At 48.6% G+C, this 22,414-nt stretch overlaps 1 pseudogene; it reads right to left on the reverse strand.

Annotated features, from left to right (window-relative positions):
• Positions 1 to 22,414, reverse strand: part of LOC131559605 (zinc finger protein 11-like) — a 912,004-nt pseudogene that overhangs the window by 716,865 nt on the left and 172,725 nt on the right.

Below are 22,414 nucleotides of genomic sequence, written 5' to 3' on the forward strand. Positions count from 1 at the left end.
ACATCTCTCTTTTCTCATGTCTCTTCCACTATTTGTTATTATACTACAGCTAGGCCCAAGGACACGCTATCTCACAGGTGCAGGACTTGCAATTAACCACGGCTTTGTACTGTTCCAGTTTCTAGCAGCTAAATTCCCAACATCCCCTCTTGTCTCTTTGAGTGCCAAGAAAAGGGAAATGAGTACACAAAATACCCCCCAAAACCCCAAATTCTCCCAATTATTTCCCTGAATCTCAGGTTCCCCTGAAACACAAGTAAAAAGTGAGACTTTAGATGCCTTCAATGAATTTATTGATTTTTACCCCAATTTCCTCTGGTTTAAAGGGATGAAGATGAATCCAAAGAAAATTAGGGCCAAAATAAAAGAATAACCAGCCCAGTGTCTTCCCAACATGGATCACAGGGAATGTGGATCGCCAGGGTTCTGACCATTGTGGGTTCTCCCATGGGGGATGAAGCTGGAGCAGTGCATGAAGCTCCTCCTGCAGTTGGGGCACTCACAGGGCTGCCCTTACTGGTGACTCTGTTGGTGTCGGGTAAAGAACGAGCGGTCTGAGAAGCTCTTCCCACACTGGGGACACTCGTAGGGCCTCTCCCTGTTGTGGATGCGCCGGTGCCTGATGAGGGCTTGAAGCCCTTCCTGCAGTCAGGGCAGCGGAAAGGCCTCTCCTCCGTGTGAATGAGCTGGTGCAGGAGGAGATTGGAGCTGGTGTGAAACCTCTTCTGACACTGGGGACACTCGTAGGGCCTCTCTCCAGTGTGGGTGTGTTGGTGGGTGACGAGGGCAGAGCTGCAGCTGAAGCCCTTCCCACAATCCCCACACTTGTAGGGCCATTCCCTGGTGTGGATCATCTGGTGGCTGATGAGGTGGTTGCTCTGCATGAAGCTCTTCCCACACTCCAAGCACTTGTGGGGCTTCTCCCCATTGTGAAGCTGCTCATGGGCCACCAGCTCTGAGCTCTGGCTGAAGCTCTGTCCACCTTCCTGGCTCAGGGTGGGTCTTTCCTTCTCAGAGAAGCCTGGGCTGGCTTTGGAGCCCCTCCTCCTGTGGGATCTCTGGAACTTTTCCTCCCCATTGGAATTCTGCACTGTGGCACTGCTCAAAACAGCCTCTTCCACGAGGTTATGGTGCAGGGATTTGTCCTCCCTGGTCTCCATCCTCAGCTCCTTCTCTGGGGTAGGAAGGACAAGGAGAGGAATGGATTTGCCTCCATGCCACAGGGAAGGGGAAGGAGATCCCCCCAGTGCATCCCCAGCAGGATAGCGTTGGCAGCAGGGTTGTCCTGCAGCTGGGGGCCATGCTGGGCTGGAAGATGGAGCAGGTGAGACGGGGAAAGGGGCACTAACTTCCTCCTCACCTGCCTGGGTGTTCTGGGGCATCTTCCTCTTCCTTGTAGCCTTCTCCTCCTCCATTCAGCCGAGGTTTGGGAATGGGAAATCCTGGTTTGGAAAAAACAAGGTGTGAATCCCTTGGATTGGGAATTCCTCCCAACCAAATCCATCTCCAGAAGTCATCTGGTGTCCATAAAAACTTCCAAAAATCAAGAAAAAAAAAAGCCACAAGGAGTGTCCAATTTCCTGTCTCATCCCTCTGGGTTTCTGGTGGTTCCCGTCCTCAGGGATGCTGGGAATACCACGGGTCCTGGGGATCCCTCTCTCCTGGGTCCTGCTTAGGGATGCTGGGGGATTTCAGGGTCCCCCACTCCAGCCTCCCCCCACTCCAGCCACTTGGGGGTCCTCTGTCTTCCCACCACCATGTCCTGGATTTGGGCAAATTTGGGAGAAAACCTCCAAAAGGGTTTTCTCTAAAAAGAAAATTCAAGCAGCCACTCCCCCAACCAGATCAGGAAAATATTTCCTCGGAGAAAACGGGGAAAAAAACCTGTTTATTTAACAGGCAAAGTATTCATTAGCACAAAAAAATGAACAATATTAAACAATAAAACCTCTTCCCGCTACAAAAGAGATGACAAACTCCTCTGTTTGAGATGAAAGAGATGAAAGAGATGAAAGTGCCTCTGTGGGCAGTTGCTCAGCTCACTCAGTCTCTTATCAGTCTCTTATCAGTCTCTTACCAGTCCCTCTGGCACTGGAAATGCCACAGCCCAGGCTCAGCCTAGAGGGCCGCAGGTGCAAGCTGCTGGTGCGGTCGGGGTGTTCAGTGCAGAGCAGGTTTAAACAACTCCAAAGAAAAAGAAAACCACAGTCCAGGGAACTTCTCTGCCTCAAGTGATCTAAAAACTAACTAAAAGCAAAGGAGAGCTCTTTCCTGCTGTCTGGCTGTCAGCAGACAACTGATAGCTTAGGTTTTAAGTTTTTCTACTGTGTTTTGGTGTGCAGCTTTTAGCTTTATATTAAGTGTTACTGATATCTTTTCACAGAGTGGCGAAGACAAAACAATCCTGTTCTAGCTGGAGACTCAAGGACAATCTCTTCAAACTTCAGGCCCAAAGCATAAACAACATGAAAAGAGGAGGGCAGGCAAGCAAGCAAGGAAGACAAAACTTCATAATTTGAAGCTATTGAAGCTATTAATTGGGCAGTTAACTCCTATATATAAATGTACTAACATTTACAAAAATGTGAGATCTCGTGACCAAGCCCTCTTTTGCTCCCATCTCAGAGCCATCCAGGCAGAGCCACATCTGTGGCTCCAGTACTCCCAGGGTGTGACCTTTGAAGGCACTTCAATAAATATCTAATTTACTCCACTTAACTTTATCTGGCCTCTATTCCAGCTCCTTAAGGCATCACTACATTCCAGGAGCCAGAATGTGGAGGAGTGAGTGCAGTTTCTGAAAACAAACTGCAGCTTCTTCCTCCTGCCCTTCACTCTCAGAACCAGCCTTAAAGGTGCAGAACTCATTTCTGGGCTAAACAGACCTTTGGGGGTACGAGCATCATGAAGTCACCCCAGGACACGCCCCTGTCAGGGTCAGGGGGTTCTGTCCCCGCCTCATCTCCGGGCTGCCGGGGGTCCCCCAGCTCCAGTATCGCCCCTTCCCCTCTCCCTGCCCCGGGGCTCCCCCGTTCCACAGCCCCGGCTCTCACGGGGATCCCCAAAACCAATGTCCCGCCCCATCGGTATCAGGCCATCCCTACATGGACCCGCCGGGACCCCCCTGAGGGGTGATCATGGCTCCTCTCCCCCCAAAAAAGCTCCTCTTAGGGAGCCTGGAGATACTCGGGACTCGAGTCTGGGATCTGCCGGCTCCGAACACTCACCAAAAGAATCCTCCTGGAGACCCCTGGCTGGAGTTATTTGGGAATTTAGATACTTGATCTGGGCTTCTTCTGGGACTTTTAGAAGCCTTGTGTTCCTCACCTTGGAGTGAATGAACCTTGTCAGTCTTGCTGATATCATGTGCTCCCTTTCCTCCAGTGATTTTAACAAACTTTTCAAGGAAGGACAAGAAAATATTTTCTTTTTCACTGGCCGTCCACAAAAGCCATTTTCCTCATAAGTTCTCCCATAAGTTACCCAGGATGAAGGAGGGACTGTGTCCAAGTTTCCAAGAGTTCTTCCAGAAAGAACCACAAACTCCTTAGAGGAAGGAACCAGTCTGTTGTCAAAGGCACTTGGGGACAGGCAACAGTGCCTGAACTCACTGTGCCAAAATAATGTCGCAATCTGGTTAAGAAAATTGTTAGAGAGAGATGCCTCTGCACCAATTAAGGTGCTAACGAGACCAAATCCAGAGTGGATTTTATTGAACAGTAAATGTGAGGTAGAGAGAGAGATGGAAAGAAAGAGAAAAGGGGGGGAGAGGAATGGAGTGACAAGGGACAGAGACCTCCCCTGGGGCAGGGCAAGTGTGACATTGTCCCCTGTGTGTGTGGCCTTCCCAGGGTGGGGGTTTTACAGCTGAGCCAGTTTGGATAAGAGGGGTGGTGCTCACCCCCTGAGCAGAGATTACCCCACTGTTTTTGGTTGCAATGCAAGATGTAACCAAATGCATGTTTGCAATCCCCATCTTCATCAACTGTTATAAACAGGCGGGGCAGTGTTCTTTATTTCTTCCATGACTCAGCCCTGATAATGCCCTCCAGGGGAGATATCTTCTGTGAATGGGCCATTGAGTGTCCCTGCAGGACTGATAAAATTCCATCATCCCCTTGTGGGATGCTCCGCCCAAGCATTCCTACCTGCATATCAGTTGAGTCTTGCAACACCAGGAGCAGCTTACCTGCTGGATTCCCAGAGGACAAGAGCTCCATAACCACCACTGGACCTTCAGAGGAAGACCAGACCCTTCTACAGGATCACTGCTTCGACAGAATCACGTTCATCACTCCAACAGGACTGCAGCCACCATTTAATGGGACAGCTGCCACCACCCTGACCAACAGTGAGTCAGGTTATATCCTGACTGTTACGGCAGTGTTTCTGTATCATTGCGTCATCTTCATTTTCTTATTAAATTGTAATTCTGGCTTAGACTCTGCCCCAAGTTTGCCTTCAAATAGTACAAAAGACCATGTGCTCATCCCTTGTTTTTCTCCTGAAAAAAGAAATTCCCATCCCCAAACCTGCGCCAGATGGAGGAGAAGTCTGTAAGGAAAAGGAAGATACCCGGGAACACCCAGGAAGGTGAGGAGGAAGTCAGTGCCCCTTTCCCCCTCTCTCCTGCTCCATCTCCCAGCCCAGCACGGCCCCTGGCTGCAGGACAACCCTGCTGCCAACGCCATCCTGCTGGGGATGCACTGGGGGAATCTCCTTCCCCTTCTATCTGGCATGGAGGCAAATCCCATCCTCTCCTTGTCCTTCTTCCCCCAGACAAGAAACTGAGGATGGAGACCAGAAGGGACAAATCCCCAAAGCAGAACCTCATGGAAGAGGCCATTTTTAGTGACTCCAAGACACAGGAATCCAACTGGGAGGAAAATCCCAGGAGATTCCACAGGAAGAGGGTCTGGAAAGCCAGCTGAGAGCACTCTGAGGAGGAAAGACCCACCCTGGGCCAGGAAGGTGGACAGAGCTTCAGCCAGAGGTTGGAGCTGGTGGTTCCTGAGCAGCTTCATGATGGGCAGAAGCCCCACAAGTTTTCGGAGTGTGGGAAGAGCTTCAGGCACAGCAGCATCCTCATCTAGCACCAGATGATCCACACTGGGAATGCTCCTATGAATGTAGGGTGTGTGGGAAAGGCTTTAGCTGCAGCTCCCACCTCATGAGGCGCCAACGCATCCACACTGGGGAGAGGCCCTACGAGTGTCCCGAGTTTGGGAAGAGGTTTCACCCCAGCTCCCACCTCCTCCAGCACTAGCGGATTCACATGGATGAGAGGCCCTTCTGCTGCCCAGACTGTGGGATGGGCTTCAAGCACAACTCCCACCCCATCAGGAGCCAGCACATCGACACTGGGGAGAGGCCTTACGAGTGTGGAGAATGTGGGATGAGCTTTAGCCAGAGCTCAAACCTGATCTGCCACCAGAGAACCTAAACCAGGGAACGGCCCTATGAATGTTGGGAATGTGGGAAGAGCTTCAGGCTGAAGTCCCTCTTGCTCTACCACCAGAGGATCCACTCTGGGGAAAGGCCATACAATTGCCCTGAGTGTCAGAAGAGGTTTAGCACCATCTCCACTCTCCTCAAGCACCAGCGATTTCACATTGAGGAGAGGCCCTTCCGCTGTCCTGACTGTACGATTGGCTTCAAGCAGAAATTCCACCTCATCAGGCACTAACACATCCACACTGGGGAGAGGGCCTACGAATGTCCCCAGAGTCAGAAGAAGTTTCAGACCAGCTCCAATCTCTGCAGCCACCAGCAGATTCAATCAGAGGAGAGGCCCTTCCTCTGCCCTGAGTGTGAGAAGGGCTTCAAGCAAAACTCCAGCCTAGTCACCGACCAGTGCATCCACACTGGGGAGAGGCCCTACGAGTGTCCCCAGAGTGGGAAGAGCTTCACCCAGAGCTCTCAATTGACCAGATACCAACGGTAAGGGAAGGCCTGCCAATGCCCCAAGTGCAGGAGGATTTTGTGTACTGCCCCAACTCAAATCATTGGAGTATCCACGTTGGGAAGACCCCTGATGATCCATGTTCCCTATGATCCATGCTGGGAAGACACCTGTACCTTTTCCTGTCCCTGTCAATGTAATGATTTGGGATGGAAAACAAAGAAGGTCTGGCCATGGCCTTCTCATTACATTCACTCCCACCTCAGGTCATTGCCAGGGCAGGAAACGGACTCTCTCTCTCCCTGAGGAGAAGGGTGAAATTCCCAGGAAGGAGAAATTGTGGCCAGGAAGACCCAGTGAGTTCTGTTGTAGTTTTCCCTGTAAAGAGTTTTATTTATCCCCTCTGTTATCAATATTGTTTCTGTTCCTATTTTTTTCTTATCTCATTGGTGTTCCCAGTAAATTGTTCTTATCCCAGCTCGGGATCTTTGTCTTTTGTGCTTTCCATGGGAGGAGGGAGGGCAGCGAGAGCAGCACGGTTTTAGCAGGAGCAGGAAATTGGGGAATCCCATTCCTGAACCCAGGCCCATGGAAACCGAGCATCCCAGCTGGTCCCAGCCCTGGTGGCCATGGCAACAGCCTTGGGAGCGGGTCCCTGGCTGAGGCTGTGTGTCGACGGAAGGAGACCCAGACATCAATTTGATCATCACAGGCCCAATTTTATTGATCAGTACGGTGGGTTAAATACAGTTCATAATGAGCTTCATACATATTGCAAAAGTTGAGCTCAGGATTGGTCAGTTACATATCAGCACCTATGCCTACTTCTGCATTCCTATGGTTCTACTTTTGATACTTTCAACATATTTTCAGGATATATTCAGGAATAATCTCTACTCCCTATCCTCATGTTGCAGCAAGGTCACTGCTGACCTTTCCTTTCAGCTTGCTGACTGCTGACTTTCTTCCTTAAGCTTAACCAGCGGCATTATGTCAGTATGGCCTTTCTCAGCTAACCAATTATTAATAAATCTCTCCACATTTCCCCCGTTTTCTTCTTGAGCAAGGAGATTAGTTTGCCATGTTTTTGCTATTGTACGGCTGACCATGTTTTGAATACAGTTAAAGATACAAGGCAAAATAAGCAAAAACAGTAAAATTACACCCAGTAGCCCTATAGCATAGATCATGAGGTTCCTCAGCCATGGCCCAAGTCCTAAGCCTTTAAGCCATTCGTCAATTCCTAAACCGTCTTCTTCCTTAAGTTTGTGAAGTCCCTGTTGCAATTCTTTTATCTTAATGTGAATGGACACTGAATGATCAGACAGATTCATGCAACACATTCCCTCAAACTCTTCACATCCATGCCCTTGTGCTAAGAGCAAAAAATCTACAGCAGCTCTATTCTGCAAAACAGCATGGTTAACACTTTGCACATCTGCGGTTAGCATGTCTAGAATTTGTGATGTCTTGTTCAGCTCATCCCTTGCCCAGCATCCTAATTGTTTTGCTAAATTCATGGCTTTATTGGCAGATCCTCCTGGCAAGATAGTGGAAACCACTACTTGTTTGAATGTGCCCCAAAACTGTGGATCTCCTATCTGGCTGCAGTCTAAGTCATGTATGCTACGTTTTTTCCTGTTTGAATTTTGACTCAGCTGCATTAGTAAGGACACGTTAGGGTGAAACAACGACAATTTTCCCAAGAAACAGGGTCCACCCTGTGGTTTAGCTGGTATACCATTCCACGCCCTGTCTCCACAAATCAAAAATATTCCTGTGGGTAATTTCATTGGTGCCGTGATATTTGTGCCGTTACATTGACTGTAATGCTGTGGAGAGAATTCACTCACATTCAGGGATGAATCTAGGGTGGCCCATGTTTCTTTAGGTTGGTTTAAATTCTGAGCATCCAAAAATTTGAAGCTAAACCATCCGCCAGCTGTAGTGTTAGACATACTGGTGTTTGAAATTCCAAAAAGATCCAATTCCTTAGGAGGAGAATGCAAAGAGGTGTTAAGTGATTGGATTAGTAAGCATTGATGATAGCCATCACTCTGACTTGCAGTATACCCTTGTTGTACTGGCAATGTGATGTTTGACATGTTAGACATACATAAGGTTTGATTGTTTATCAAACTGCAAAATTCTCCAGGAGACCATACCGGAAGTCCCACCAGGCATGTTCGAAATGGGTTAGTGACTCCTCCAAGACTAAGACAAAGCGATGATTGGTTAGTTTGATTAGCAAGTGTCACGCATAAATTTTCTCTTGGTTGACTAAAGTGTGCTATTCCTACTGCTTCACTTGCTACAGCATTGAGCAGTATAATAAGAACAAATCTCATTTTTCTTTCTGCTTGCTTTGCTTCTCCTTTCTTTCCTTCTGCTTGCTTTGTTTTTCCTTTCTTCGTTGTCTTTTCCCTGGTTTGCTAGATTGTCTATTGTAAGGCTGAGTCAATTTTTGAATATACTGATCTAATTCCAAATCAGCATCCTTGCTCACAAGTATAGCATGAGATAAGTTTGAAGGCAATTCAGCTTTACAGTGAGCTGCTATGATGCGTGAGGCTTTATTAATTTCAAATATTCTAAAGTTTTCCTGCAACTTCCACCTAAGATATGCTATAACCACTTGTTCCGCACTCTCAAAAAGCTGTAATCCTGTCCGTCCTGGCAGGCCAGTACTTTGTTCAAGAGCTCTAACCCAGATAAAATTTCAAATCCACCTTCCAGAACAAGGTGCACACCATAAATAGTCTATTGACCTCTGTGAATACCAATAAACCTGATTACAATCTGCACAATGCAAAGCTACCCATGCATAGCATTTATCATTATCCCTTTTGCAAACATAACAAGGAAGTGAATATAAGTAAGGACCAGTATAAAAGTCTGTTTCTTCAACCCAATGCAACCAATTCAGTGGTGGTGATCGCAAAGCCTCTTCAGCTTTTTTACTATATGAGGCTAATAGTTCAAGCTCTTTCTTTAATACAAGGCGTATCTTATTTCGTAACCGTAGTTCTTGTTCGTTATCTTCCTCAACAACTATATCCTCCCGAGGGTCCCACAACTGTAAAATTGTCCTAATCATAGAAAATTAATTAGCAATCACTGATATCCTTATTCAAATGAGAGCATTCCCTTTTTTGCCTTCTTTTTCTTATCTGTCTTCAATCTTGCTGCTCCTAACCTTACTGGTCCTGCCACTTGCAAACTCAATTTTTGCAACTTGTCAATGCAGCAATCTAATGCTCTATCAGATCCCCTTTGAAGGGTCCTAACAATTGAATGCTGTGTTAAAGGCACTAATTTCCTACACCTTATAGAAACTATACGTGATTTACTTTGAACCTTAATTCTATTCACAATACATTGTACCTCCCATCGATAATAAGCAAGAATTTTCTGTTCAGGAGACTCATAAAGATTTAAAGCTATATATGTGTTTTGCCCTGTTTGTCTCCTTAATTCATCTTGCCAGCTTTTGCCCCACGTGTGCTCGTGTTCACAAGTATGACACGACAAATCCCACAATAATGATTGTTCTATCCAAAAAGTTCTTTCACAACCCCCAAAACGTAGAGCTATCCAGGCAGCACAATGTGGATTGTGACAGTCAAGACAATGTAGTTTCGCTGGATTTGTTAAGCGAAAAGTTGATAATGAGTCAATAAAACCAATCAACTCCTGGGCTGTCTGATAGTGACGTGTCAGTGCTCTGTCCACCACTTTCGAGTGCCCCTTCAACTGTAACAGTAGCGGTCGTAGGACTAGAAGCAGTTTCTTCCCCAGTCGCTCCCTGTCCTCCCCCGTAAGGCGATCCACCAGAGGCTGCATCAAAAACAGGTTTAGTCCACTTAGCAGGCACCCACAAAGGCCCTGTAGGTGAGGAAACACAAAGATACCCCTGACCCCAATATAATACTTTTGCAGGTTTTTCCCATAATCCTGTACTTGGGTTCTTATACTTAACCCAGACCTCTGTTTCCTTAGTATTTTCCTGACCTGACCTCGGATGATGTTTCATTGCAGGAGGGGTATCGTCTTCCCCAAAAATGCATAAATGGTTAATCACATACAAAACCTTAGCCAAACATGCTTGTGTTTGATGATGGAAATAGAGGCCAATGTTGTGGCCGCACTTCTGGAGAAATGATGCTGGTATCTGCTCCTGTATCCAATAATCAATAAAGAGTTATGCTTTGATGCCCATAAGTAATTTCAACTTTTTGCTTTGGTCTATTTTGTAAATCCACAGTTAAAAGTGTAATACCAGTAGAGCCAAAACCTTTTTCATCCCGTGTTTGACCAGTAAATGATTGTATTTCCGATGTCATTTGTGATAGTGGTACCAATTGTGCGATGCGTTGTCCTTTTGTAATTTTAATCGGAGGATAAAGGGTGTAAACCATGATTTGTATTTCCCCTGTAAAGTCTGCATTGATAACACCAGGCAAAACAAATAATCCCAACATAGTTGTAGAAGAACGTCCCAGCACTAATGCTCCACATGTTTGTCCATTTAATATAGGAGGGCCCTTTATTCCAGTGGGTATCCTCTCAGGCTGGTTCGTCATTAGTGTGACGTCTACTGCTGCTGATAAGTCCAAGCCGAGGCTCCCTGTTGTTGCAGGTTGCAGGCAGGACGTGGCAGTGATGTCACGGCAGCAGCTGGTGTCTCCGATGTCACGGCGGCAACTTGTGTCTGTCCCTCATTGCCGCATCGGTAACACTTGATGAATGGTCTCGAGCCTCCTTGTGTGACTGCCAGTGAGCCGCTTCGGAGAGGAGCAAGAGCAGCTAACACCTGACTCTGAGTAAACTCTGCTTGCTTTTGTAACCCTAATCCTAATTCCTTTAAGGCTTCTGCTATACATGCCTGTGAAGCTGTTGGCATTAATGCCATTCACTCTAATGCTTCCTCAATAGTCCAATTTGCCCCTAAATTGGACTCTTTGTGTTGCTGGATTGCTATTTTGCAAAGCACACTACTTCAATAGCGCCCTGCAACACCAGCCCGATCTATAGTAGTAGCTGTTCTATCGATAAAATTCCCAAATGATTCTTCTCTACCTTGTTTAATACCCATATAAGCCGGTAACCCTCCTGGCTCTTTAACCATGTCTATTGCAGCACGCACTAGCCGCATAGACTCTCTAAGTTTATCTGCTCCCGATATCATCTGTGCGTCTGTATGCAAATATGCCCCTAAGCCCATCAGCTCCTCTACTGTCACTCCCTGAGCTCGTTGTACAGCAACCAACTCATCTACCAACGCCTGCCAATGTGCGTTAAACAATAACTGCTGATGCTGAGTGAATATCAACCGAACTATTCCTCTTAAATCATTAGGACATAAAACCTGAGTATTAAAAAGATAATCTAGCATTTGCCTAACAGGTTCACTTTTTACTCCAAACTAACTAACCGTAGAACGTAGCTGAGTTAACAGCTTCCAATCTAAGGGAGTATATTCTGCTATATTATGCGTAAGGTTCCCCTGTGCATCATACTGTGGTGTGTATGTGACTGGACATGCAAGAATAGAAGCTATTTCCACCGCCTCACCATCCCCCATTTGCATTACTTCTTTCGCCAAAGCAGCCCAAGCTTCCCTCCTCTGTTTAGCCATCTCCCCCCATGGATCACAGTGTGCCCCTGGGATGGGATCTGACTCTTTAAGGGTGCTATGCTGCTGGCACTTCGGTGCAGACACCGAGTTTTCGCACAGGGAAGGCAGTGAAGCAGAGGCTGGCTCACGCGGGGGAAGCGGCCCCCCCGCTGGAGCTGACAGTGAAACCAGAGCCGGCTCGAGCGGAGCCGGCTCACGCGGGGGAAACGGCACCCCTGCTGGAGCCGGCTCGGGCAGGGGAAGCGACCCCCCCGCCGAAGCTGTAACTGGAGCCGGCTCACTCGGGGGAAGCGGCGGAGGCAAAGCTGGCGGCGGAGGCGAAGCTGGTTTGCTCCCACCCCCACCATCCAACCCGCCTGAAGTTGGTGGCAGAGGCAAAGCTGGTTTTCTCTTACCCCCACCATCCGACTCGCCCTCCCCCTCTGACAGGAAAGGTGCAGACGGTTCCACTGCGCCTATAGGAAAATCCTCCACACCACTTTGATGAGGACCCTTAGGCATAAGTATCTTAGTTACAGAAGATGCCAGGGGATCATCCTCACGACCATACCCTATATTCCTCTTATGAGCTTCTGTCGCCCTTTCTGCTGCCTTTCTCTCAGATACCTGCTGAAGTAACGTGTTATACACCACCCGCCATAGCTTTCCTAATTTCTTTGCTGACTTATCATCATCTAACACTGTATCCCATAGTATTTCCCCAAACTTCTTCCACTCTGCTAGCTCATGAACTGTATGTGGGTTAACAAAGATACCTTTAGCATGGCCATAAGCTAATAACCCTGGTAATTCCTTTTTTAAATCTATCCCTTTTATTCCTCGCCGTTCTAAATACGTGGCGAATAAATCATATGCCGCTTGCCTATCCACACCTATTAATCAGCACGCGCTGTTGCAGCTCTCCAGGCTCCCGCAGCACGTATTGGCTTGATTCGCCATTGTGAACATCAAGGGTGCTTCAAATTCCGGACCGTCCTGGCTGCAAGGACCCAAACCCAACTTCCTTGACCGTGGCGTAATCCCCTTTTTCTTTTAATCCGAGAAAAAAGGACAGAGATTCGGCGTTGCCCGCATTCTCCACCATTTGTCGACGGAAGGAGACCCGGACATCAATTTGATCATCACAGGCCCAATTTTATTGATCAGTACGGTGGGTTAAATACAGTTCATAATGAGCTTCATACATATTGCAAAAGTTGAGCTCAGGATTGGTCAGTTACATATCAGTACCTACGCCTACTTCCGCATTCCTATGGTTCTACTTTTGATACTTTTCACATATTCTCAGGATATATTCAGGAATAATCTCTACTCCCTATCCTCATGTTGCAGCAAGGTCACTGCTGACCTTTCCTTTCAGCTTGCTGACTGCTGACTTTCTTCCTTAAGCTTAACCAGCGGCATTATGTCAGTATGGCCTTTCTCAGCTAACCAACTATTAATAAATCTCTCCACAGCTGTGGGAACCTCTTCCCTCTGGTGCCCAGGGACAGGAGTGGAGGGAACGGCTGCAGCTGTGTTGGGGCAGGCTCAGTTGGATGTCAGGAAAAGATTTTTGCCCAGAGGCTGCTGGGGCCCTGCCCAGGCTCCCCAGGGAAGGGTCCGAGCTCCAGGGCTCTCTGAGCTGCAGCAGCGTTTGGACAGCGCTGCCAGGCCCAGGCTGGCATTGTTGGGGTGTCCTGTGCAGGGCCAGCAGTTGGACTGGAGGATCCTGATGGGTTGCTCCCAGCTCAGCCAATTCTGTGGTTCTGGGATCCCATGAGCCTGGGGATGGGGCTGCCTATGGTTGCCATGGCAACGGGCTCTGGCTGCAGGCCTGAGCTGGTGTCCATGGCAACCACCCCTGGCATGGGGTCTCCATGAGCTGCCAAGGGACTGAATATAGCAGCAGGGGGCTGGTGATGGTTGCCATGGAAACTGACCATAGCAAGAGGGGGCTGGTGATGGTTGTCATGGAGACTGACCATAGCACCAGGGGCCTGGCGATGGTTGCCTTCTAAGGATCAGATTTGTCACAGGCCCTCAGATGGGTTCCCTGGGGACTTTCCAAGAGTCCCCAGGCTGTTCCAGAGCTGGAATGTCACAGGTAGAGACAGCAGCTCCATGGACACCTCCCAGGACTTTCTGGGGATGGTAAAGAGCCCTATGGTTAGAGGCAGTCACAGCCATTCCATGGTGACATCCCAGGGGACCTTGGGCTGCCAAGGCACCAATCTGCCACAGACACTCATGGGGGCTTCACGGTGACATCCCAGGAGTGCCCAGGCTGCCAAAGAGCTGGGATGTCCCAGACACTCACAGGGGTTCCTGTCATGGGCACAGTGGGAGCTTCAGGCAAAAGCTTTATTTCTTTATTAGGAAAACTCCTGCTGAGTCATGAGATGGAGAAATTACACCCAGCAGCCGCCAGGGGTTCTCAAACCCTGCAGGACCCCTAGACTTCTAAAATTCCTTCTAAGAGAGGAGATGTGAGCGGCTGGATCCAATCCCAGCCCCAGATTTTGTCAAAGGTGTAAATGATTGGACTGGTGGAATTGGAACTTTTAAGCAACTTGTCCCACAGGATTAAAGATTGAATTCCAGATAAATTTATATAAATACAGCTCTGATTTTTTCTGATCATGATTAGATAGAATGGTTCATTTACACCACAAAGTAGATGAAGGAAAGGAGTTTTTGTTGTGGTCCGTGGTGGTTGACACAACCTTGTACCAATGAGCAGAAGCCATGAGAGAACCAGCACAGACAGACAGACACACACAGACACACACACAGACACAGAGACACACACATGCAGACACACAGACACACACACACACAGACACACAGACACACACACAGAGCCACATAGGCATACAGACACACACACACACACAGACACACACAGACAACACAGACAGACAGACAGACACGCACACACACATACACATACACAGCAGCTGCTTGGTAGGTCAGACACGGGAGCGTCCGGGCATAGAGGATTTTTTTGAGTCAAATGCTCCTGGTGTCCGGGGGTTAAAGACAAAGGAGAGTTTAGAGTATAAATACAGGAAAAGAGGGGGTAGAGGAGTGTAGGAGCATCAGAAGGTAGGATGATCGGGACGGACGGAGACGAGAGATTTCTGAAGTCAGGTCTCAGAACTTGTGGTTTATTGCAAAGGGTGTGGGTGCAGGGGCCTGTTTTGGAGCTGCCAGCCACAGCTCAAAGCAGGCCCTAAAGAGGAGCTCGAAAGAGGCGCCCAAAATGGATACCCGAAAGAGGAGGGGAGTTCCTGTTACAAAAGAAGAAATCTTCTTCTGTGCTGCATATTCTAATTTTCACTAACCAATCTAGTACAAGATACAAATTTTATAGCATTTACACACAGCCTATAAGAATTATTACATTACCATACTGTGTTACATTTTAAACCCTAAAAATTACTCCTTGAACCACTTCTGCCCGGCTAGTAGGGTCTGCTCGTACCCTTGGACTTGTCTGCAAGCAGAGGGTATTATTTCATCAAAGGAAGATTGCTTTCAACCAGCCATACCATTGTTTTCTAGTTGTTCAGTAACTAAGGCTTGGTATCTCAAAGCTTGCTTTCATTTCAGTCTCACTTATAGTTTCCATATTCTCAAAATCTTTTGCCAGGCAATCATGTTTATAATGCTTTCCTGTTTCATCTTCCCCAGCATTTGCTCCTTTTCATTTTCACCACCCTTGCCCTGAAGTTGGAGAACCAGAAAGGTTTGTCACAGCCACCCTCATTGTGACTTTTGGCACCCGAATAGGGACCATGACATTTAGTCACATCAGAGTGGTTAGCTGATGGATAGGGCAGCACTCCCTGGGATTGTGGATTGTGCTGGGCCAAGCGGATTCATCGTTGTTTCAAGGGACCTTGCCCAGGATCGGCAGGGACGATGACGGTTTCACCTGCATAGGATTGCAGGTGGATTTGGGGAAATGCAAGACATTTATTGCCCATTTTGCCACTGTGTTTTTACAATATGCACCCACATCCCATAATTGATTTAGTGTGTTCTGGTGGCTGTTCCCCATGAGGCAGAGAAAGAGAAAAATGGGCAGTCAGATGTCCAAAGTAGAAAGGAGTATATATGGATGCTTTAAGTTAATTCTCACTGATCATGACAAAATATTTTCAAAGAATGAATTAAAATCAATCATTAAAAATTTTCCAGATGCCTCTGATGAAAAAATCCATATCACTGAATTTTGGGACTCAGTGGGAGTTAAACTGTACAACCTTTCGATCAAAAGCGACCCCATTGCACCCCACATGCTCCCCATCTTCCACACTATCCTTGAGATACTTCATCAGCAATCAGTGTATCAAAAACTTTATCCGTTGGTCACTCCTAACTTGGGACCTCCCCCCAAACCTGCCTTTATCAGACCTTCCACGATGATCCAAGATGGCAATGCCAGGTTGTCTTGGAGCATCATGCCCTGGAGACTCAAGATGGAAGGAGCCTGAATGTGGCTCAGGAGCCCAAACATCCTCACTCTATCTTGGCTCCTCCACTTTCTTCTACCACAACCTTCTCTTCCACCCTGAACAAACCTCCAGACTACACCCCCACAACTGTGAGTCATGCCCCACTGTCAATCATTCCACTTTCACCCTGGGCAATGCCTCCAGAACTCCACCCCAGAAGTCCACCATCCTAAATCAAGGACCTTCCTTCCCAACACCTGACTAAATGGCAATGCCCTTTGCCTCACCCTCCAGCAAGAATATAACCCCCAAGTCAAAGATACTAAGCCAAAATGTCCCACAATTTCTAATCCAAATGTTTCTCCTCCAAGGTATTCTTCCTTCCCAGAAGACAGTTTGGATTCCCCAGAGCCACCCCTACCTTCAACCCCAAAATATTCCTAGGAAAGGAAAGAAGCAGTTAAGGAAGGAGACTGGCAAATAGTCTCAAAACTCCTCGTTGCTCTGGGATGTTTCGAAAGAAGGGAGCAGAATCCCAGGTATCAGCCACTGGTTTATGGGGAAATCAAGGATCTGCATAGGACAGCTAAAGACCAGAGGAAGGACTTGCCTTCTTTTAATGGCCTAATCAGTGCCATGTTTACAGCACATATCTTAAACTCCTATGATTTAAAATATATTTTGACCATGTTGTTGTCACCTACAAATTACACCCTGTGGGAAGGGGGATGAAGTGTTTACTAAATCAATTAATAGCAGACTATGCTAATAATGAGGCAAGGGCAGAACTGACAATCAATCATCTAGCTGGAGAAGGACAACACAGCCTACCAGATGATCAAACAGCAGCTATCTCCAGAGAAGTATTGGATGATATCAAAGAGATGGCTTTGAAAGCTTTAATCCAGGTATTGGATGGTAGCACCCTCAATTTGGACTACCTTGGGTGACTGCAGCTAAAGCTTTAGGACAATTAGACCATCTTGGGTGCCTGCTAAGTCAGCAAACCAATGCTACCTCCTGCACATTGAGTGGCCTGCTCTCAGACATAGAGACCATCAGACATGCCACCTTGCAGAACAGTGATAGAGTTTTTACTCTGGGCACATGGGCATGGCTGTGTAGACTGAGGGCATGTGTTGCATGAACCTCTCCAGGCACAGTGAGTCAATCCACAAGAGCATTCAGGTATTGAAGGAAGGGTTCAAGAAGCTTCAAGTGGAAAACAAAGACTGGGTCAATAAACCCTTCCAATGCAAGGGACTAAAGGGTTGTATGATGTCTAGCTAAAACAGGACATTTAACTCTCTTAGTGGTTATTCTTGTATTGTTAATTTTCCCATGTTTCATTGGATGCTTTTAGAAAGTCTTACAAAATTCTTTCAGTTCCATCTTTGCTATAAAGCAGAAAAGGGGAAGATATCCAACACAGGCTCCTCATGGACTCATTGGAGGAGAGAATTGGAGGCCAGGAAGGCACAAAAACCTCCCAGAGACTCAGTGAGGAAAGGAAAATCCTTAAAAGTACCTAAAATATTCTTAAATCCATACACTACCTTAAAAACCTTGAGTATCTCAAGGTGTTAATGAGCCCTACTGAGCGTCAGTACAAAGCTCCCCAGGGACTCATTAAAGCAGATAATTGGGGCCATGATTGCACAAACCTCTCACAGAGTCAGTATCAAAAGGACAACACCAAGAACCTTAAAATAACTGAAGTACCTTGAAGCATTAATGAGCCCACTGAATGTGGTTACTGACAAAGCCTCTCCAGGGACTAATTACAGCAGATAATTGGAGGCCATCATTGCACAATTCTCTCAGAGTCCAAGCCAAAAGCCAAAGCCAAAGTCCTTTGAAAAACCTGCAGTCCCTGGGAGCATTCAGGAGCCCCCTGAGCCATTCCTGAGCAAGTCTCCCCAGGGACTCCTTCCAGCAGATCCTTGAGGACACTGGGATGTGGGCTAGGGGGGGATGCTGATGGCAGGAAAAGAGGCTGACAGTGCCCAGCCTGGCTAGGGCTGTGCCAGGAGGCTCCAGGGCCTCAGGACAAGGTGTCTCTTCACAGCCCTTGGTGGCACAGACCCTGCTGCTGTGCCCCAGGGCACCAAGACTTGGCTTCTCTTTGTCCCCACCTGTCATCACTGCCTGCAGTTCTCTGCTCTGCCTGGGGACTGGGGACACTTTCTCAGTCGTGTCCCTCAGTGGGACCCATTAAATGTCCAAGAAACTTTGGAGTTGGATTCTGACTTGGAGTTCTGGAGAGGTTTCTTCAGCTCCCTCTCAGGGACTGATGCTCAGGGCCTGAGCACAAAGCCCCAGAGGCTCAATAAAGTCCTTGTGCTGTGTCTCTGCTGCTGAGCTGGGCAGGGCTGGTGGCACAGAGGCAGCTCCTGGTAACCAAGAAGAGCTTCAAAAGCCCATTTCTCTTGATGAGCAGCTCTTCTGCCAGCCCAGCAGGGCTGGGGCACTGCCTGAAGCCACCCTGGGCACAGCACAGAGGCACAGAGAGCTTCAATCAGTCAGGGCTGGGAAGGTGCTGAGAAGTGCCTGGGGCACAATCACTGCCAGCCCTTGGCACAGGAACCTCTGGCTGCAGGACAATGCAGCTGCAGCTCCTGGAATGATCTCCTAAAGCTGGAACATCCCAATGCCTGCAGACCCTGTGAGTACAACTCTGAGTATTTGTGGTGCAGGGGAGGTAAAATGCTCATGAAACTCTGTCAAGCTGAGGGGGTCTCATCAGTCATGGAATATTTCCAAGACAAGGACTTTGTAAAAAATGAGGAAATTTTCTAAGATATTGTATTCATTTTCCTAATATTGGACAATGGCATGGAGGGGGAGATAAATATTAAAGGTTGATTATTAATTATTTATTATTAATTTTGACAAGTGCCTGAGACAATGCAAACTATACGTTTTAGTGATCAGTAGGAGATCTCGTATTTTCTTTCAGCCACTCTGCCCATGGACAGCACCAGCCTCACCTTTGCTGGAGCCATCAGGCTCAGTCTGAGCTGTCCTTTCTCCAAGCTGCAAACAGAACCTGCCCCCAGCCAGTGCCCTGCAAACAGGCAGTGTTCTGTCAGGCCAAGGAGAGAGCACAGAGATTTGAGGTCCGTGAGTGCTGGCAGGGAGATCAGGCACAGGGAAACAGCTGCAGGAGGGAAATCTCCAGGAAGCAGAGACAAGATCAGGCAATGACAGAAAACAAACCCCAGAAATACTGTGGCAGGGAGAGTTTAGAGATGTCCACAGGAGCCCCTCCAGTGCAGCCCCTCCCTCTGAACAAGCCCTCCTGTGCCCCAGCCCAGCCTCTGCCCTCAGAGCCGGGGCTCCAAGGCATGCAGCCCCTCCTGTGCAGGCAGAGCTGCAGCAGAGCCGTGGGGCAGCTCTGCAGCCCCAGGCCCAGTTCCCTCTGCAGAGCACAGGGCTGGGAGCAGCTGCCCGGCCCTGGGGGCTCTGGAGGGGGCACAGCTGGCTCAGGGTGATGCTGTCCCCAGCACCCGGCTCTGGGCAATGCTGTCAGTGCAGCCAGGGAAGGAGCTGTATCTCCCTTCATCCAATGCCAGCATAAGGACACTTGGAAGTCTCTTTGAGATTTCAGTCCAAGCTGGGACCCCCAATCCAGGGTGCGAACCTTTCCTAGAGCATCTCTGAGTTATAGGATTGATGGGGAAATGCAGAGCTGTTGTGACACTGAAAATGCTGCTGGGTTGGTGAAATGAGCAACGTGAGTCCTTGGCTACAAATGTGGAGCTGGGCTGTTGTGGAAACATCTCCTCTCAGCAGTGCATGGGACTTCTTTAGGGGAAGCATGGGAAGGTGATCATCCTCCCCAGGAGAAAGATTAAAACCCAGAAAAATCCTGAAGAGGTCAAAATGACAGACCATCTCCCCTCATTCTCCACTCATCAGTTTACCTCAAAGAACTTGCTCTGTTCTCCCTGAGGGCAGCAGAAATGCTGAGGATTTATAAACAAGAACACCAGGAAAGTTCTGGGAGAGCTTATAATGAACTCATGAAGACAAAAGAATGTCTGTGTGTTACAGAGGAGGGTGTATGGGAAATGGCTTTGATTTTGGTTACAGAGTTATTTCCTCTAACTCTTCACTGTTCCTTTCTCCATGAACAGGTTCCCATGTGAAGCCACAGCAAATGTCCAACAGCAGCTCCATCAGCCACCTCCTCCTGCTGGCACTGGCAGACACACGGCAGCTGCAGCTCCTGCACTTCTGCCTCTTGCTGGGCATCTCCCTGGCTGCCCTCCTGGGCAACGGCCTCATCATCAGTGCCGTAGCTGCGGCCACCACCTGCACACGCCCATGTTCTTCTTCCTGCTCAACCTGGCCCTCAGTGACCTGGGCTCCATCTGCACCACTGTCCCCAAAGCCATGCACAATTCCCTCTGGGACACCACGACCATCTCCTACACTGGATGTGCTGCTCAGCTCTTTTTCTTTGTGTTCTTCATCTCAGCAGAGCTTTCCCTCCTGACCATCATGTGCTACGACCGCTATGTGTCCATCTGCAAACCCCTGCACTACGGGACCCTCCTGGGCAGCAGAGCTTGTGCCCACATGGCAGCAGCTGCATGGGCCGGTGGCTTTCTCAATGCTCTCATGCACACAGCCAATACATTTTCCCTGCCCTTGTGCCATGGCAATGCCCTTGGCCAGTTCTTCTGTGAAATCCCCCAGATCCTCAAGCTCTCCTGCTCACTCAAACCTCAGGGAATTTGGGTCCATGGTGTTTTCCATCTCTTTCGCATTGTGTTGTTTCATGTTCATTGTTTTCTCCTATGTTCAGAACTTCAGGGCTGTGCTGAGGATCCCCTCTGAGCAGGGACGGCACAAAGCCTTTTCTACCTGCCTCCCTCACCTGGCTGTGCTCTCTCTGTTCCTCAGCACTTCCACATTTGCTCACCTGAAGCCCCCCTCCATCTCGTCCCTATCCCTGGATCTGGCCATGTCAGTTCTGTACTCAGTGGTGCCTCCAGCTGTGAACCCCCTCATCTACAGCCTGAGGAACCAGGAGCTCAAGGCTGCAGTGTGGACACTTATGACTGGCTAGTTTCAGGACCATTAAACTGCTGGCCAATTTCTGCAACTCACACAAAGACATCTTTCACACTTCTGGTTTCTTTGGTTGTGTTTTGTTCTTTTTTCCCTTTGTATTCATTTTTCCACACTGTCCACAAAGGACTATCACGCTTTATACCGTTTCTCATTTTTTCTCTTTCCACCTTCCCTGTGGCCACAGACTTTGTCAATGAGGAGCTGCTCTCTTGGTGCCTTTAAAAGAAATAAAGGATCTCCCACAGCAAAGTTTTCTGCGGAGATGCCCTTTTGTTGCCTTCTCTGGAGCTGCAGCAGCAATGTCTGTGTGCAGAGCTGGGGGCAGATCAGTGCTGGCACAGCAGCTCTGCTCCTGCTGGCCACACCATTCCTGATCCAGGCCAGGAGCTATTGGCCTTCTTGCCCACCTGGGCACTCTGCTGCCTCATGTCCAGCCTGCTGTCCATCAGTCCCTGCAGGTCCCTTTCTGCCTGGCTGCTCTCCAGCAACTCTGTCCCCAGCCTGTAGCACTGCAGGGGTTGTTGTTGGCCAAAGGGCAGAACCAGGTACTTGGACTTGTTCAACCTCACCTTGTTGGATTTGGGCCCTGGATCCAGCCTGTCCAGGGCCCTGTGCAGAGCCCTCCTACCCTCCAGCAGATCCACACTCACATCCAGCTTTGTGTCATCTGCCAAGATGTCCTTGGTTCCAAGGGGCCCCTCACTGTCACAATGGCCTCTTGGTTACACCAGGCCCTGCACTGTCACAATGGTCTCCTTTGTTCCATGGGACCCCAAATGTGAAAATGGATTCCTTGGTTCCATGGGGCTTCACAGTGTCACAATGTTCTCGTTGGTGCTGCAGTTTCACAGTGGGCCCTTGGATCCATGGGGCCCCAGAGTGTCATAATGGCCCCATGGTCACATGAGGTCCCACACTGTCACCATGGTGCCTGTGGTTCCACAAGTCCCCTCAGTGTCACAATGGACTCCTTGTTTTCACGGTGCCACACAGTGTCACAACGTTCTTGCAGATTCCTGGAGGCCCCCTCGTGTCACAGTGGGCCCTTGGTTACAGAGGATCCTGCAGTGTCACAGTGTCCCCTTCATTCCATGAGGCCCTGCAGTGTCAGAACAGCCCCTTGGTTCCACTGGGCCCTGGAGTCTCCCAATGGTCTCCTTGGTTTTGCAGTGCAAAAATGGTGAAACCCCTTGGTTAGACAAGGCCATGCAGTGTCACAATGGTCTCTGTGGTTCCACGAGAACCCAGAGTGTCACGATGCACTCCCTGGCTCCATTTGGCTCCAGAACACCACAGAGGACCCCTGGTTCTATGGGGCTGCACGGTGTCACCATGGTCCTCTTAGTTCCA

Source organism: Ammospiza caudacuta, chromosome 7 (genome assembly GCF_027887145.1).
Source record: "Ammospiza caudacuta isolate bAmmCau1 chromosome 7, bAmmCau1.pri, whole genome shotgun sequence".
Classification (NCBI taxonomy): Eukaryota; Metazoa; Chordata; class Aves; order Passeriformes; family Passerellidae; genus Ammospiza; species Ammospiza caudacuta.